Raw genomic sequence first — 17,586 nt, forward strand, 5'->3', positions numbered from 1 at the left:
ACATTACATTTGAATTTCTAGAGTAAATTGTCTTCCACAAAGTCAGTAGAAGGGAGTCCCCTGAGTTGTGGAATTTGATCCTGATTCAGAGACAATGTCTTTTCAGTTTATTTTCTAGCTTTCCCTTAGAAAAGGCAGTGCTCCTTCCATATTCTTGACTTCAGTTAATTGCCTGAAAAATATTTTTGAAGGTCTGTTTGTTTTATTTTGTGAAGCTGCTCTGGGTTCTGAAGTCTAACCATATTTCCTTATTATAGCACTCTCTTACTCCTTGGAAGTGTGGCAGTATATCAGTATTATCAAGTCTCCAATTCTTTCACTTTTTGAAAGCCTCAGTGGGCAGTTTCAGTATTTTCCTCATAAGTTAAGAGGAAATGTCCTTTATTTATGCCCTACCCTCAACCTTTCTGTTTTTGGGCTGGTTCTGAGACTGTAGTATCTGTTTGACAGAGCAGTGACACCGATTCTTGCTGTGACTTTGTATAGAGAGCAATCAAAAAGAAAAGTCACGAGGCTTTGTTTGTTTTTTTAGGGCATAAGAGCTTTGCTTTGACTTTCTTGCTGTGCACTAACTGGTGGTCTTACAGGTTTCTGTTCAAGATAGATGAATAAATTAACCCTCACGTCCTGCCGAGAATTGCACAAGTGGCTCAGTCAGCAGCTGCTCCTGCCATGGGGTCTGTGCTTGGGGCTGGTTATTTCACCTTTGCCTGCACTGAGCAGCACCTGATTTCTGCACCTGCAGCTTCTTTGTCACACTAGACTTCTGGCAGACAGCTCTAGTCTTCTTCATGGTTTAATCTATGGCTACTCTTCAGGAAACCACTTGACCTCAGTGACCTCGAGTTGTGCCAGGAAAGGTTTAGATTAGTTATTAGAGGAAGATTATTCATGGAGAGAGTTGTCAAACCCTGGAACAGGCTGCCCAGGAAAGTGGTGGGGTCACCATTCCTGAAAGGATTCAAAAAACATGTGAATAGGGTGGACATGGTTTAGTGGTAAATATTGTAGTGGTTGCTAGGTGACATTTGGACTTGATGATCTCAAAGGGCTTTTCCAATCTTAACAATTCTATGATTCTAGACCTTAGTGGTTTTCTGTTGCATGGAGAAGGGACATCACTTGCCCCAAGTCCAGCAAGTCCAGCTCCACGTTTCTTCCTACAACCTCATGGATGGCTGTCCCCAGGACAGCACTGGCCATGCATGGCTCAGTTCATGATTTATGATCATGGTCCTAAGGGAGCTGCAGCACCTCTGTGGAAATTGGCACAGCCATGAGGGTGTAGAGAGGCAGCCCTGTCCCACAAAACTGGTCGTTGAAACACCTAGGGCACAGGACCTCCTGTGATAAATACAGACAAAGAATTTTAAGTATTACCTTGGGACTTACTATACCATCTGATTTAAGTATTCTGGCATTTTACTGACAGGTCAAAGACAAAAGGTATTCTGTAAAGCAGCACCACACTTGCTCAGAAATGCTGCAGCTGAAGTTTTTTGAAGGATTGTTATTCAGCATTTTGTAGGCAACACTGTATACACATCATACCCTCTAGCAGTAGCTCTCAAACGTCTCCAAACCTTTAAACCAATAATTTATATGATACATCTTGTTATTTCTGTGGATAAGCTTGTTCCACAAATTATATTGAGGTGAATTAGTCATAAAAAACCACTGTACCTCATTTAGTAGGAACAAAGGAGTCTGAGCATTGGCATAATTTCATTGTAGAGGCTCAGACATGGTCTGATGGTGTGGAAAAAGTAGCCCTTGTACCTGTGGATGACCATAGTTCTTCTCCAGTGAAACCCAACCCAACCAAAATGCTTTGGCCTGATTCATATACATTCCTGCATCTGAATGTTACACCACTGTAAAACAAGATACTAGGGGATAAAACTTTAAAGGTTGGTCATAAAAAAGGTCATAAATGGGGATATACAAAAGGCTGATGGGAAGCTTCATTTATTTCCTTGAGTTACGGATGACCCCATAACTCATGAGTGTTAGAGTGAGGCGGAGTTGTGAAAGTCATGAAAGGTCATCAATAACAAGTGGAAATAAATGAGTTAGTCTATTGTATTTTCTATTTGTGTGCATCACTCAGTGATAAATGTGACAGCAATATTGGGATGATGAGGCTGGGAGGGAGCCCAGGAGGAGCAGAGCACCCCACAGCACTGCTGCTAGGACCCCACCACCCCTAGGACACAGGGCCACCTTCTCAATAAGAACTGGGGACAAAGAAAAGCTTCTAGCTGAAGTAGAAAACAGGCAGGAAAGGTGTCAGCACAGCAAAGAAGGTGATTTGCTGTTCTTGTCCCATAGACAATATTGCCATGGGGTGGCACATCCTCTTTTCTCTTGGAAGGGGGAACTTGTTTTCAGAGCACATAGAAAAGCCGAGCAAGGATCAAAAGACACCAGCAATACCAGCTCAGATGACTTGTAGTGTAATGTAACAGCATGAAGGTGAAAAATGGCTTAAGCTGACATTTCTTGTGGTGTTAGGCTGTTAGTTCAGTGGTTGTGTATTTCAGCCCAGCCCCCAGTCTCTTCTGAGGCTGTTTTTTCAGGTTTGATGGTAACTGTCCCCACTCTGCCCTTCTGCAAACCCCCACAGGAGCCATGGCCAAAACAGGGCATGACAATCACTGAGAACTCACACCTTGCTCACATTTCAAGAGGAGCAATCCAAGGATGCAGCTGTGTGTACATTGCTCTTCCACCCATAATGGGATTATAAAGTAATCTCGCGGAGGCTGGAAAAATAACCTTGGGAAATAAGGCAAGTGTCTGGTTCTGGTTCAGATACTCTGTGTAACTGCAGCTAAATAGCGTCTGTCTCTGCTTCACCTCACCATCTGTAAAGCAAGGATTTTTACATTCTTTCCATAAAGGAATATTACTGGGGAGGGGAAAAAAAAAAAAAAAACAGCTATGAATTGTGCAGATATTCTTGTCCTGGTGAGCCAGCCACAGAGCAGTACTCAAATGGAAAGTCACTAGAGGTAACTAAAGAAACAGTATTTTGATGAGTCAGTTAAAGAGCCAACACTCTTCCTTGCTGACAGAGTACTGAACTTCAAAATTTGGTTAGAAGGCACTGTTTTGCTGACAGTACTGTCTTTCAAAGGACATGCAAAATCAACACCTGACCATCTGTAGTCATTTAAGATTCACCCATAACATTTTTTATAATAGAAAGGTTGTTAACCTTGACATCCTGGGCAAATGCCAACTTCTCCCACTCGGTGTCAATCACCAAGCATCCTCTTCTCTCATGAAATACTCTTTTGAGTTCTTGGACATTGGATGCTATTCATGCCTTGAGCAAGTGCAGGTTTGTGTCTCCCACTGCAAATTGCAGCAAACCATAAGATTCAGTGATAGAATCCACACAGGCCTGAAGTGAGGCTGCTTTAGGTCTGAAGGGTCCCCAAAACTGTGTCCCCAAGAGATTGTCCCATGCAGGTTTCTCCTGTCTGCACAAATAGTGCTCTGGCACGTGTGGCAGCCAGACTTCTCCTCGGTGTGGTCTTCAAGCATGTACAGGGCTGATGTGCCTTACATTAATGGGAGATTAGGAACAAGGGATCTCTGTACTTTTTACCAGCCTTTGTTATCCTGCAGCAAGTAAGGATGATTTACCCTCAAACATGCAACAAATTCCAGTGAGCAGTTCACTCCCTCAGGTATTGCTAAGAGAAGAAGGTAGGAAAAAGTAGATTAACCAAGTGTCCACAGCACAGTAGGCAGCATGACAAAAGTTCTGTGTTTCTGTGTCTCTCTGCATGACAATATTGGGGAGCACTGTTGGCTCTGTGTTAGTGTCCTTGGCTTTTCTCCTTCCTTCAATCATTATCTTCCATAACTTGGTAATAGAGGTCCCATTCAGCCTGAAAGGAGCAGTTCTGCTCCAGTTTATGAATTTTCTGTTTGTTTAAACATCTGAGATCTATTACTCTGAATCATTAAGAGCCTTTTTTCAGAGTAAGTCCCTGACTTCATCCTTGATGTTTCCTGTATCCACACTGGTTTTGATTTACACTGAGTTTTGCTGATTTGCAGTGCATCAAGTGAGACAGTCCTGTCTTCAGCAAGGGGATTTAAAATTACAGGAACAGCTTTAGGTGGAGCAAAGAAAAAGGATGCTTGTGGAAGTCAGCCCTTGGTGCACATTTTGAGGTACCACTGATGCTTTTCATTTTCAGGAATAGGTGCAAACTTCATCCTAAACTTTTGTTCCAACCTATCTGATGAGATTTATCAAGCATTACCACAACCCTGCTGCACTGTGAGCCTGTGTAATCCAAGCACTGCTTTGCAGAATGTCTGAGGGATTTTTCCTGAAAAGTTCATCTTGCCCATGGCTGGAGGTGAGGTTTGCCTGACTCATGGCAGGAGCACTGGAATCTCCTTCTTGTAATGAAATTGGGGTGGTAAATGACACCCTTCTTGAGCTGACCTGGACTAAAAAGCAATGTCTCTCAGCTTTTGGCACTAGTTGGAGGCATTTTCACTTACAGGATGCCCTTTTTGTAGGATCAGAGGCATTCTTTTCAATTCCATATGTTGGCATTTTGCTGCCTTGCTCAATGTAGTCTTAAAAAGGGGAAGGGAGAAAATAGCAGAAAAGACAGAGAAATTAGGGTTTTGGCAAAAGATGAAACATAAGACAGATGAGAGAATATTCACGTCACCTATTTAAATAGCATAATCTAGCTAATGCTTATTAAATCCCTTCCATCTAGAATTATTGACAGGAACGCTCTATGTGTTCCACTGACAGGAACATTCACTCATTCACCTGGGGTCTTGCCAGAGACAGAGAAATCCCAAATACTGGTAGCTGAGTTGGTCATCAGAGTAAAAAGACAAAAAATCAGAATTCAGCAAGAAGACACAATTTTCCCCACACTAGTTTGTGACTTTTTTGGAGGTTTGTCAGTACAGCTCAGGAACAGGGAGACAGGGTTTGCTCTGCTCAACACAAGCCATTCTCCCTAACTATGCCTTAACTCCCATTCCGTCTTCTGTCTTTGTTGCATATTTTCATTGTGGCTCTCTAGGGCATGAACTGCATTTCTAAAATATTTTTAATATATTTTTGAACACAACTTTGCCCTGTGAAGCCCTGGCCATGGTTAGGCCCTTTAGATGTCTGTGGCTCAAATGTAGAATCTAAACCAAACCCTGTGTGGCACTGTAACAGCATTGGGACTAATGAAATAATAGCTCCATAAATTACCATTAATTGTTTATCCAAATTAATAATAACACAGTTGAGCCAATTAAAAATGTAGAATTTGATTACTTTGAAGGGGTATAAGCCACAAAGGACTATACATCAATTAAAATACAGCAGAAGGCTTTTCACTGCATGCCCTGCAGGTATGTGTTATATCTTAGTGAATGAATTTCCTGTTGTGTCTGTGACAATCATTTCATTAGCAAAGTCATGATATACAGAATGGATGATAAATACTGGCATCTACAAGTCAACCACTGATCTTATTAATACTTGTATTGGCTAAGGGGTTTGCATTGGAAATTTTTAACATTGTGAGCAGTAACTACACTTTAGTGTTGATTTTAGTTGTTTTCTTGTCACCAAGGTTTGACTTAAATAAGATATTTCAAAAGCTATTGAGCCATCAGGGCTGATGTTTTGGATCTTTATGATGTACTAATTTGTATCTGACCTTAGGTGAGTAAATAAATATATTGAGGATGTTGTTTCTGTATCTCTTCATAAAAGAAACCCAGGGGAAACCTGGTTGGAGCAGGTGAGGAAGGCTTATGTTCAGGCAGGAACCATCTCTGAGGATGGACACCATTTAACTGTTTCTGTGGTATGGTTGTTGTGATGTGCACATGGTCATGCATTCCGAAAGAATTTCTGGGCTCTTCTTCACTTTAAGCATGCATTATTTCTTGGGAAAACAGAGCATCTGGCTGACAATATTTGTGATGAGTGCTGTGCTAAAGATCTTAAAAAGAAACTGTCTCCAGATTCTTGATGTGATGAATACTGTTATTTGTGGTGCTTGGCATATGGTGGCTATGCTGGCAAATAATTTAGTATTAAACAGTCTTTCATTTGGCCCACTGGGTTTCTGGTGTGTTTTAAATTAAATGTATTTTTAAAGATTGTGTTTATATTTAATTTATAGACTTAATCAACAGTAATTCATTATATATAGTGCACTATGCATTCCTCAAATGTTCAGTTCGTTGAGCTGATTTTAATTTGTGATCATTAAATGTAAACAAGGCATGTATCTACTGCAATTGGCCTAAAAAGTCAATATTAGCAGCCCTCACCAAAATAGTGAGATCTAGGATCCTATTCTTTCAGTACAAGAAAAATCTCTGTGCTGTGGTCTTTGAATCACTTGTATCAGGAGAAGTTGGTGGATAGCACAGAGCCATTTAATGTCACACACAAAGAGATAATGAGATATAATTGATGGGAATTGAGAACGAAACAATTAAAATATAGGAAAAAATTAAAAGACCATTTTAATAGGAAGAAGGACTGGAAATGTGCCCATTAGAGAGAACCTGTAGCTGCCCAGTCACTGGAAATGTTCAGGACCAAGTTGGATGGAGCTTAGATCAAGCTGCTCTGGTGAAAGGTGCAGGGAGGGTGGAACTGGATGCTCTTTGAGGTCTCTTCCAACCCAAAGCATTCAGTGGTTCTATGATTTTAAATACTGGATGGTTGGAAGAGTTGATGAAACGCATGTTAAAGCAGGCTGTTGGTCTGGAGAGCAGAGGTGGGCTGAGCACTGGGGGGATTTGGCACAGCACAAGTGGGGCCGAGTTCTGAGATGCAAACGCAAAGGTGCAGATTGCACAGACTTGGCAAGAAGCTTCTCAGGTTTTGGTAGAGAAATTCCCTTGGTGAGAAGTGGTGGGGGCTGTCCCTGCAGAGGCAGGAGCAGGATCAGACTATGCTTTGTTCCATCAGCCTCTGCTGGACCTGGGAGGCATCGAATCCAGAGGCGATGCAAGAGCTCTGCTGTGGCTCTGGGGAAGGGAGATGGGCCCCAGCTGTCCATGGGATGACTGGTGAGGGCTGTCAGTCACAGTTACAGTCAGTGAGGTGGAGTGACTGAAGCTCAGCAGGAGTGGGAGATTTTGGACAGGTCAGAGCTGGGAGCATGCTGAGCAGAAATGAGGCAGAAGGGCTAAAAAGTTCTTTATGGCAAATAATCCCTCTCTGAGGCCACATAACTCAGCTAAAGCAAACATGTCAAAGGTGCTCGCAAGCATTTCTGAAGACGATTTAATGGTGAAGCGTGTTACAGAAAAATCCAGGGAGCAATGAATCATTTCTGCCTTCAGAGCTGCATTTGAATAGTTGAAAATAAGGTTGAGGATATAAGATAAGAAAAATAAAATTGTTGAATAGCTGCTCTCTAGCTAAGCCCTGCCTGTTCTGTGCAAACCTGGTGTACGCCAGCAGAATGAGAAGGGTGCTGGGCAAGTCAGGTGATGGAGGCTGTCACTGCTCCCTGTTCCTGCAGCCGCTTCCCATCACAATCAGAATGTTCTTCAGTGCCAAGGGGTTTTATGTGACATAAGACTTATAAGCCTGAATGATAAAGAACAGCTTCCATAAATCATTTTGCTCTGCAGATGTAAAAGTTTCAAGATGCTGGTGTCAGGTTGGTACACAAAGTACAGCTGGCCACATTTTGCCAGCGTATCTTGCTTTTCAATGTGCTTTTTAATATGGTAGTCGAGGTGATTTGTTTTTCCTGTTACTTTCAAGGATGCAGCGTTTATCTTTTTTTTTTTACTGGAATTCAAGTTTCTTGCAGCAGAGGCTTCAAATCACAGCTTCAAAGTATTTTTGTGTAATTAAATTTCAGTTTTATATGTGGATTTTATCTGTGAACCTCAGAGGGGCTTTAATAAGAAATCCAACGTGCTTGTGGGTATTTGTGTGACCCCTATTATCATGGTTCCAAGAAATCTTTTTAGACACCTGATTCCCAGAATGTCCTGGAGAGGTTTCATATGGGGGAAATTGAGGCAGAGTAGGGTTTAACTGTCTAGACAAAGATTAAATCTGCTTCTCCTGCTATGACAACAGCTTGACACTCTCTCTGGAGCTCCCTGCAGAGATTTCTGCTCTACTGAAGAAGCCACTTTGGTGGCTGTACTTACCCATTCCTTACTGGTCTCTTCCAAACCTTTTGTTGTCCATTTTGATTCCAAATCTTGTCCCAAGGTCCCAACTGCCTGCCCAGCCTTGCACTGGAGTTCTGATGAACTGCCCAGTTAAAGGGTCTTTTCTGCAGGGCTTTCTGCAGAGAAGGGTTTAAGCAGGACAAAACCTGCCCACAAAAAAGACAATGCTGTGTTTCCTGCTGATAGCAGTAAACCAGGGATTTTCTTTAGGAACTGTACTTTGCTTTCTGCTTTCCCTGCATCATCATCCTCCCCAGAAAGGAATGTCATTGAATTACCTGGTTCTTTGCTGTTCCTCTGCACATTCCTGATTTTCTCCTAAACTTCATCCAGGTACTTCTGAATAAGGGAAGGACATGGTGAGAGTGCTGGTGCCAAAGTTTTTACCAACTAAAGTGTTTTGAAAATGCAAGATGTTAGCTGCATGAATGTTGCTGCAGAGCAATCTTGCTGTAACCTTGCAGGACCCCCACTAGCCAAATTTGTTCTGTTTGTGCCATCTCCAGTTTGGTATATCATTGCAGCACACATTAGACTGGTCACCTTCTGGGACAGGACCAGCAGCACTTCAGGATGAGAAGAAATGCATCACAGATGGTTTGGGTTGGAAGGGTTCTCAAAGATCATCCAGTTCCAGCCCCATTGCCATGGGCAGGGATGCCTTCCACTAGACCAGGTTACTCCAAGCCCCATCCAACCTGAGGTATGTCAGGTGGTGTCTTGGAATTGGCATGAGCACAGGAGAGCAGAATCCTTGCATTTATTAAGCATCCTGAACATAGCTGTATTCAGAAAATATACAAAATCCATATAATCACCGTAGCTAAATTTGCAGTCATCCATAGAAAGCAATGAAAACTCCATGAAAAACATTGCTAATGCTTATTTACAACTCCAAAGGTGTGCCCTACCTGATTTGGTTGTTTTATGAGCACAATAAAGGTGGGGATGTGAAAAAAATATGCATAATAGATTTTAAACGCTTGGGATTTTTTTTTACAAACCCTTAATCTGAGGTTTAGAAGAAGTGCAAGGTTAGTTTCTAGGATCCTTGTTTCCTGGTTCATCCATTTTTTCTGTGCATCACACTCATTTCAAAATGCTGGCCAGGAACTCAAAGGAAAATGAACAGAGAGTGAAAGATTAGAGCAGTTTGATAAGGCCATTTTTGATTACTCAGGGGTTTTAAATTATATGTGAATTTTTCTTGAACCCCAAAAATCCCATGGCCTGACTTGTCTCCATATTTGAAGTAATTTCTGTACACATCTTAGTGGTTCCCACGAGTCATGTTGAACTTAATGTTCTGACAGTATTTCCATGATAAACCCTAGGGGTTTATAGAGCATCCATAAAAATTCACTCCAGGGAGAAACTTGGCATACCACATCCTCCACTAGAAGCTATTTTCTTCTGCCTTAAATCAGGTATAAATCAGTTCAGCCGTTGTAACTTAGAAAAGTTACAAAAGTAAGTTTAGTGGTTTTGTATGGGTTTTCTTCTGAAACTCTGAAATACCATAGTTTAAATATAGATAGTGGCTGTTCAAAGTCTTCTTGTTTTGACAGAATCTGCCTGTGCTAAAGATTTCTCAGTCTCAAAGCTAAGGAATTTCTGGATTTGGAGTAACTTTTTAACTCCTAAAAATGCTAAAATAAACCTTTTAAAAGAGACAAATGTTGCTTTTATGGTAATGAAACAACAGCTGCTAACTGTGTCTTAGAGTTCCAGGAGGATAGAAAATGTGAAACTCAGAGCAGCTGCAACATTCCACATCTGTCCCCAAAAATTCATAGTATTTTTTATTTTTTGATGGGGTCAGTGAGAGATTTTAATTCTGGTCTCCCACAGTTATTTGGAAAAAGGCAGAAGAGGACCTTGTAGTGTGATTTTTTTAAGAAAAAGAGACAAGGCTTTTTAGTCTCTTGTTAAACTTGTGTGATCAGGGTGCCCAGAGATGCTGTGGCTGCCCCATTCCTGGAAGTGTTCAAGGCCAGGTTGGACAGGGCTTGAAACAAACTGGTCTGGAGGAAAGTGTCCCTGCCCAGGGCAGGGAGGGTGGAACAAGATGAACTTTAAAGTCCCTTCCAACCAAAACCACTCTGTGATTCTATGCCTCCCTGAAGGAATTCTGAGAGCCAGTTAGACCATTAGGTATTTTACTTTTCAGATTAATAAAGTGGCTGGGGAAATGCATGGCTGCTACAATCTCAGCAGGACACTCTTGGTAAAACAGGGGAATATTTTATCAGAAATTAATCATATCAACATTGCTCTCAATCTGTGGGAGATAGGAATTTAAAATAAAAACAAATGCTTTTATGTAAACTTTTTTCTAAAATAGACTACTTATGCCTATTTACATAATGAATCCATCACTACTCTCAGGAGATTAGATAATTAAGCACTGAACAACTTATATTTATTCATGTACTTTCAAGAATGAATTAATTATCCTTTCCTGCACAAACTCAATGTTCTCCCTCTGATTAGTAGCAGGAGGACAGTGATGGGATTTTGTGATGGATAGTGTGTTGCTTCTTTCCTTTAAAAAAAAGGAAAACAAATTGATCATTAGGATAAAGTACATAAAAAAGTTGGTTTTGGTTAAAAATCAATATAAACACTTTTTAGCAAATTTAATAGCAATGTGAATATGCTTGGTACATATTCATATGAGAGAGCTGGTCTTCTTTTCTTAAATATGTATCATTTTTGGGAGGACTTTGTGTATAATTTAGATAATTGTTTAAACAGCTGTTTGAACAGAGTTTGGCTCTCCAGATGTGCCATTTCCAGTGCAGGTGGCTCAGAATTAGTCACCTGAAGATTCTCTCTAGTCAGTTCTTGGGAGCAGATCACCAAGCCAGGCAGGGTGACCCAGGGTCCCAGCTGGGCTCAGAAGGGGCTTGAGGCACCCTCTCAGACATGGAACCAGCCTCCAAATCTGAGCTTCAGGAGATCTGAATTGATCTTCAGTTGCTCTCAAACCCAACTGCTGGAAATTATGCTCAACTTCCCCTGGGGCATTCCTTCACTCTTCCAGAGGGGAACATGCAGGTATTTCATAGAAGCAGGACAATGTGGTCTCTCTGAAGTTCTAATCCCCTTAAAAGCTGACTCTGACATTAAATATTTTTTTCAAGTTATGCTTTATTTTCTGTGGCATATTCTCATTACATAAATAATCAACTGCTCTGAGCAACTTGGTCTTGTGGAAGTTGTTTCTGCCTGTGGTAAGGAGTTGACAAGATGAGCTTTGAAGATCTATTCCAACCCAAACCATTCTTTGAAATGTCATCAATAGCATTTTATGGACACAGTTGGTGAAGAAAAGTAAAATATATCATAATATTTATTTATTTTAATAGCTGTTTTTTTCTTACATTTGTTCAAAGTTATGGTGACATGGGCTAGATAGGGATGAGAGGCAGTGTCTTTATCACCACACCAGAGCTGAGTGTCATGGGGACTTGCACACATTTATTTTGAATTCCACAGCAAAATGGGGTTTAGCTTCAAATGTAAGGTTGGGACCTACCTTGGGGAGTCATAGCCCATGGCCATCAAGAGTAATGACAGAAGAGTGCTTCAGGTAGTAAATTCTGCTAGATATATAATTATGCCTTTTTATGACTTTAAAAACAGCATTAGTAATTTAGTAGAGAATTTGCAATAAAATGTTTTCGGAAGTAGCCCACAAAAAGTCCTGAGGATTTATAAATTGCCTTAAGAACCTGAATTATTGCAGTTACAAAATAAAGCTGAGATATGAACATTTCTACTCAGCTTTAGAAATCATCTTCTTGTTCACATTAATTAAGCTTGCAATCCTTAGAGGAATGTCTTTTTGAGGGACACCAAGCTCCTGAGATTTCCCACAGTGGCAGCTGGGCAGTGGTGGGTCACACCAAGTGTGGCCAGAGGCAGAGCCATCTCCTGGTGGTGTTTTTCACAGGTTATAAAGCCAGAAATCTCATCGCAGTCACCTGCACTGAACTGATGTGGGAGCTGTAGGAATTCTCTGGGTTCATTAATTGTGAACTACTTCAATCATGTTCATTAACAACTCTAAGGTTTTTAATTATTAACATAAACAATTCTAGTAGCATGATTGGCTTTTCTCTAATTCTAAGTTGTTTTTTTCACTGGGTGATGGATAATCCTTTCACCTGACTCTGGGCAGGTGAGATGTTAAATGTGTCTGGGTAAGACCAGCCTGTTGAACCTTAATAACCAGCAAAATGTGATGGCATGGCAGTGTTTCTTCTGGAGCTAGTCCTAAAAGCAGCCAATAGGAGAGGTTTGCAACAGGATGCAAACCCAGGGTAATTTGTGTACTGAGACCGTTACAAATTTATTTATTTGGTCTGTAGAGTAGGGTAGAAACTAAATCAAATCCTAATATGAGCAATTTATAAGCATATTATACAATGTTCTACAGATTCAGACTCAGTGTGAATCGCCCTTCATTGCTTTTAGCCTCTCCCTGCTGTGACTAACCAGATGACATCCTATCCCAGTGTGTCCCCAGCACTATCACCAGAGTCCCTCCTTGACTGGCCAAACATCACCATCAGTTGCACGTTTAGAAATGCATCTCACAAATAACACGGTCATTTTAAAACCAATTAGTTGCAGTTGTCTCAGCTTTAAGAGGGTCTAAAATTTCTCCAAATTCTATGCAGAGCCAAATATATCTCATAAAAATTACTGGAGAAAAGAGTAATTATAAAAGGTATATTCTATTTTTGTCTATGTTCTATTAATTGTTTTTGTTTTCTGGATTCAGTTAGGTCTTCGCCTGAGAATGTGTTCAGCTAGAGAATTCTTTTATATGTTGAAACAAATGCTAAAATCACCACTGACCTTCATGGCCACAAGGCAATAAACAGATTTTACTAATGCAGTGCATAAACACAGCTGCAGGACTTGGGGAATTAAGTAGACACTAAAGTTTCCATCCCATTAAATCACCCCTGACTTGAACCATTGCTGGAGAAACACGACGTATTTAGGGCTGTGTTACCCATGCTTCAGTTCACAAACAACAGGTCTCTCTGCATTAATTTGGGGGCAAGAAGCAGTGCTGGAAACTTTCTTTGAAAGTCATTCTCCTGTTGAACATCAAACAAGGCTATGTTTTGGTTCATTGTCTCCCTTCTGAGGATGAGTTACAGGATTTAAAAAGTATTGCCTTGTCTCGTAAGCAGGATCTAAGTGATAGAACAAGAGTAGATTAAATATTATGGGGAAATTCTTCTCTGTGAGGGTCATGAGGACCTGGCACCGGATTCCCAGAGGAGGTGAGGATACCCCATCCCTGGAAATGTTCCAGACCAGGCTGGAGGGCACTGAGCAACCTGGTCTAGTGGAACGTGTCCCTGACCACAACAAGGGATTGGAGTGACATAATCTTCCAACCCAAGCCATTCTGGAATTCTATGATATTCTGTTTCAGCAAGGCAAGATATGCATGAACAACTGTAGCAATGATTAAAGGTGGCAGCAATGTATTAAAATGTGTATTTTATTTAGATTTAAGGGAAGATATATAATTAATGGTATTAAGCACTATTTGAAGTGTGAAATCTATTTCTGTAGGTAGTGCAGCATGAGCAAAGGCAGGTGCCCAACATCACTATCTAAATTATCTCCATGCCATGGTACATCAATGAGGTTTTCTCCATAGATGTTTGTTCCAGGCTGCTCCCTGTAATGACCTCAATTATACATGTCTTCATTTTGAAATTATGATTGCCTTTGGTGGGCTGCAAATGACAGCGGAGAAAAAGATTTCCATGATAAACCAGCACAACAGGTAATACCTGCTGCATTAGTATGCAGAGCTTGTGGAGGTGCAGTGTAACTCCAGCTTAGCACCTTAAATACCACTGGAGAGGAGGAGGGACAGAGGAAAATGTTCAGCAATATCCTGACACTTTTTTACAAGGAAAGGAATTACTAAGACTTCACATTCTCATATGTCACAGTGGGACCTGGTATTAAATTTAATGTAAGAACATCAAGATGGTGACAGCTGGGTCACCAAAGGTGCTCAGTGCTTCAGGCTGGATATCATACCAGGCAGGAAAAGTGGGAAAGGATGGACAAGAGTGGCCCCTCCCCTGAATAACCCCTTGGCACTAACCCCAGCACACAGAGAGGGATCCCTTACTCTCCTGAATAAGGCACTTGGGGCTGAAGATGGCACTGCCCTAATTCCTGAACCACAAAGTGTTCAGACACTGAGCTGCTGCCGTCACCAATGGAGAGTTTGTGGTGTCCTGGTTGCCTTTCACTGACCTTGATTTTGTTCCACATTTGGTGCCTTTCGTCTCCATGATCAGGGTCTTCTGATACACAGGCACATGCTTACAGCAATTCCTTTTTAAAGGGGATCATTACAAAGGCTTTACCCCTGTCTGGAACCATTAAAAATTGAGTGAAGAATGATAGCATCCCATTCTCTGATGATAGAATCTCTCTCTGATGGCAGAATAGTTGGCAGTTATTTCCAGCTGGAGTAAGCTGAGGAGCTACTTCAGCTGCAATCCCAGAGAAGAGTATCAGGTTTGACACAACTTGATAACTATGATCAGCAAGGACTGATATTAGAGCCTATGGAATGTAGAAAAATGGTTTGCATGCATCATCCTGAAGGATTTCCAGATGAACATAACATTGCTTGATTTTAGGACCAAATTCCATTCCAGTTTGTGTTCTTCTGCAAATGAGCACCCTTTGAATATTGTCTATTTGTTCTGTTCAGTTTTATGCCCATGGTAAAAATCCTTTTATCTGCTAAAGGTTTTTTAAAATAAAATGAACAGTGGTCAATACTTCATCTAGAGGCTCTACACAAAACCATTATGGTGGCTTGAATAATTTTTACACATAAACCAATAGCAGCAGTGTCTAAGCTCTATAACTTAATACAATATTGAGTCTTTTAAAAAAAGCTTAGCTCTCGCATCATCTTAGGGAACCCTGTTTCCTCCCCAATACACCTGCTTGTATAATGAAATCTTTTTCTATTGAAAACAAAAAAGCAATAACTGAAACCACACAAAATAATTCTGTATTAGTAGAAAGGCTTTTAGATGTTAATTAGAGTCCCTCAAATGTACTGGTAATAAGATGCTGTCAAATATACTCCATAGAAATACTCTAAAAAGGAGTGTGTTTGTATTGTTGAAATGGTCTGTGCTAATTACATGCTTTAATGTAAAAAACTCATCTCTTGGCCTTATATGGTCCATCCAAGAATGTCAGCTGTGCAAGGTGTCTTCTTAATTAAACCTTAATGTATTTTTCATTACTGTGCTTCTAAAAAGCAAAAGCCAAAGCCTCTTTAGCAATTGTTTGTAAGATGGGGAGGAAGCCTTAAATTCCACTGCAAGACAGCCCTGAAAAAACATTGCTGAAGAAGGAGCTTATGGAAGCCCAGCATGAGCCAGGGAACTCTAGGCACCATGAAAAACAGCAGAGGGAATTAAGAAAAACAGCAGTAAGATGAAAAAACAATTCTCTTGTAAATGAATGGCCCTCTATTTCATTTCTCCTCAAGAGGAGATGTCCTCATTAGCCCTACTGCATGCTACAAATTATTGTAATTATCAGTTCTTTATCCTGTCAAGTGCACTCCAAATATTTTATTCATTAAAAGAAGCTCTTCATTATGTAGAAAATAAGTACATTATTAGCCCCTGTGTGCTGTTTACATCTTTCAGGCAGCTGGATGAGGGTGGTGGGGTGGACTCTCCATCCCTGGAAGCGTTCAAGGCCAGGTTGGATGGGGCTTGGAGCAGCCTGGTTGAGTGAAAGGTGTCCCTGCCCATGGCAGGGGTTGCAGAGGTGGTTATTAACGTCCCTTCCAACCCAAACCATTCAGTGGTTCCCTGGGACATCTCTATTCCTATGGCCCACTGCCCCTGAGTTGCCACATCCCTGATTTCTTCCAGCAGGTACCTGAAGGCAGTGTGATTTAGTCACGTGTCGTGTGTTCCCAGCTTAGTTGCTAACCTGCCTAGTGATCTTGAATGGGTAACGTTCCCTTCCCAATATTTCTTCATCTCCCCTTTTGATTTTTAAGGTTTGATGGTCAGACTGTGTCAGTCTTCTCATGTAATGCCTCTGGGAGCCACCACAACACGAATAGTAGCACCACATTGGTCAAACATTCCTAATTTTGGTCAACCATCTATCAAAATGATAGTTACCTTTTATTTAGAACAGCTTGCACTCTTCATGAAGTAGCACTGGGAATTTTAAGTGGGAGAAATACCCACTACTGGCAGACACACCAAATGCTGTATGGACCCTGCAGCCAAAATCAGCTTCAGATCCACAGTGGTGAACACTTTGTGACACGTTAGCTTCTCACTCAGATGGAAGAAGTAGAAGAGAAAGGGTGCTGAGCTATTGGAGTATTTTCACAAGCAGGTTTTGTGCTAATTCTTCACAATCAGTTGTCATAAGAGACCACTGAGTCTGCCCAAGCTGCCCAAGGCTGCTGAATATTTTAGTGACAGATTTAAGAGGTTTGCTACTCAAGAGATGTTAAAGCAATTTTTCAATTAGATAATATGTGAAAAGGTGGAAAATTGTGCTTGCAAATGTCAATACTGGGTTTTTAAAATTTTTTTCCATGCAAGTGACATGCAGATTTTGTGTGGGATCTAATGACAGAGTTGTGAGGTAAGTGGACAAGATACAGAGTAACTTTACCAGTTGATGGGAGGGAGTAACCTGACACCTTTATGTCATTTTACAGTGTCAGCAGTGTTTGAAGGGCTTTTTCCCAAAGCATATAGCCTGGGTGAGGCAGTCTCAGTCTCTCCTCTGTGTTTTACTGCTGTTGTTGCTAGTGGACATGAGGAAGGAAGAGCTTTGGTGCTGGAGAGGTTGTTTCATTCCCTAGCCCAGGTTTGGAGTTGGCTAAAGTGAAGTAACACCAGCTGTGAACATTCCCTGTTCCTCTCAATGGGCCATTATCTTGAAAGACCAGTTTTCATCATTTACATGCAATATAGATTTCTTGTTGCAGAGCTTGGGAATGAGAGGAGGTAAAAGCCATCGTGTGAATTACAAAGCTGTGGCTACAGGAGCTTGGACAATGTGGCCTGACTGCCCAGTCACTGTCTCACTGCTGCCAAAATGCTACATAAAGGCAATCTGCACCCAGGGTAGTTCCGGTATCATGTCTGACCTTTTTGTGTGACCACACATGGCAAAAGATGCAGCCACATCTCATGGCAGTGGCCAGAAGGAAATAGTGTGACATAGTGTGGTTTCAGAGAGCTGGTGCTGAGGTTTTCAGTAAGGTACTCTGCCTCAGGAGTTTTTTTCTGTGTGGCACATGTAAGTCAGAATAAC

The 17,586-nt window shown here is 41.2% G+C and overlaps 1 protein-coding gene across 7 annotated transcripts in view; it reads left to right on the forward strand.

Moving 5' to 3' along the window:
* Positions 1-17,586, forward strand: part of FSTL4 (follistatin like 4) — a 214,351-nt gene that overhangs the window by 152,196 nt on the left and 44,569 nt on the right. The window lies entirely within an intron of this gene.

The sequence above is a fragment of the Lonchura striata genome, chromosome 15 (assembly GCF_046129695.1).
Source record: "Lonchura striata isolate bLonStr1 chromosome 15, bLonStr1.mat, whole genome shotgun sequence".
Classification (NCBI taxonomy): Eukaryota; Metazoa; Chordata; class Aves; order Passeriformes; family Estrildidae; genus Lonchura; species Lonchura striata.